Source organism: Chrysochloris asiatica, unplaced genomic scaffold, assembly GCF_000296735.1.
Source record: "Chrysochloris asiatica unplaced genomic scaffold, ChrAsi1.0 scaffold00004, whole genome shotgun sequence".
NCBI lineage: Eukaryota > Metazoa > Chordata > Mammalia > Afrosoricida > Chrysochloridae > Chrysochloris > Chrysochloris asiatica.
The window spans coordinates 47,426,028-47,427,849 of NW_006408522.1; the positions used below are offsets into that span (position 1 = coordinate 47,426,028).

General features: G+C 39.1%; 1 pseudogene; it reads right to left on the reverse strand.

Moving 5' to 3' along the window:
• Positions 1 to 581: 581 nt before the first annotated feature.
• On the reverse strand, positions 582 to 1,597 carry LOC102817804 (annotated as a pseudogene).
• Between the last annotated feature and the right edge of the window lie 225 nt (positions 1,598 to 1,822).

Here is a 1,822-nt window from a genome sequence, read left to right on the forward strand (position 1 = left end):
ACTGACACTATTACCTTCAGTCATAGGATTGTCTTCATGTTGTTCCTTACATTGTTCTTTTTGTTAAATGCCGTCCTGTAGATTCTGACCCATAAGGACCCTGTATTGGATTTCTGAGGAGTGACTGATAGGTTTGAACTGCCAACCTTGTGGTTTAAACTGACCTTATGATTCAGCACACTAATTCAGCGCATTATCCTGCAACTACAGTGTTAAATCTGTTTTTAACTAGGTATATTATATATTGTAAGTAATACATAATCTATTATATATCATATATGCAAACATATTTATTGTCTCTATGGAATTATCATTGCAAAGTGGGGTCTGAATATGCATTTTTTAAGAAGGAAGACACAGTTCATTTGTAAAGAATTGCTACTTCCCATTGCCTACACAATCAATAAGCCTGTATTTTAAATATTTTTGAATAAAAACTTAAGAGCAACAAGCAGTAAAAAAAAAACAAAAAAACAACAGTGGAGGGAAGAATTAAAATTGATAACATTAATTCTATGACTTTTTTATTTTCATAGTAAATGACTCTTTAAGTTACTCAGTCAATATCACAGTGATTCAATTTATAACAATCTAGAGATGAGACTAAACTGATAATGGTCCTGTGAGTTTCTTTCCGGGAGAAAAGCATTTCTTATGACTGTGGACATTTGAGCAGGCTCAGATACCTGCTCTTCAGTTTTGACATAGCTGCTTTCATCTCTTTGTTTCTTAGAGTGTAGATGACTGGATTTAAGATGGGAGTAATGATGGTGTAGAACACAGCAAGAACTTTGTCCACTGAATAACTGCTGAAGGGCCACACATAAATGAAGATGCACGGTCCAAAGAACAGTGTGACCACAGTGATGTGGGCCGTCAGTGTGGAGCGAGCCTTTGCCATGCTGGCCGAGGAGCGATTCCTCACTGTGATGAGTATCACACTGTAGGAGACCACCAAGAGGAGGAAGGAACTCATAGAAAGAAAACCACTGTCTGCAACTATTAGTAGGCTGATGATATAAGTGTCTACACAGGCTAGTTTGGTCACTAGAGGGAGGTCACAAAAGAAACTATCTACTTCATTAGGTCCACAAAAAGGCAAGTTAACAGTAAATGCCAGCTGGCTAACAGTATGGATGAAACCAATACACCATGGGATGAGGACCAAACTGATACACACACGACGGTTCATGATTGTCATGTAATGGAGGGGCTTGCAAATAGCAACATAACGGTCATAAGCCATGGATACAAGGAGTACCATTTCACCACCAGCAAAAAGATGAACGAAGAAAATTTGAGCCATACAGGCCTGGAAAGAAATAGTCTTTTGCTGTACCAGGAGGTCTGTAAGCATTTTTGGGGTAGCAAAAGAGGCAACACATACATCTACAAAAGAAAGATTTGCAAGCAGAAAGTACATGGGAGTATGAAGACGAGCATCTGAGGTCACAGTGAGGATAATAAGAAAGTTGCCCAGCAAGATAGCTAGGTAGAGAATAGAAAATATGACAAATAAGAAAGGTTGGAGCTCCTGAGAGCTAGAGAGTCCCAGCAACACAAATTCGGTCACCTGAGAATGGTTAGTTTCACTCATTGATTATGGAAGGACTTTTACCTTCAGTTAGGGAGTCCTGTTGGCATATGGATTAAGTGATGGGCTGTTAACTGCAGTTTAGTTGTTCAAATCTACCAGCAACTTTGCAGGAGAAAGATAAGGCATTCTGCTTCTGTAAAGATTTACAGTCTTGGAAACCCTGTGGAGAAGTTCTTCTCTTCCATATAGGGTCTCTGAGTCACAATTGACTGGATGGCAGTGAGT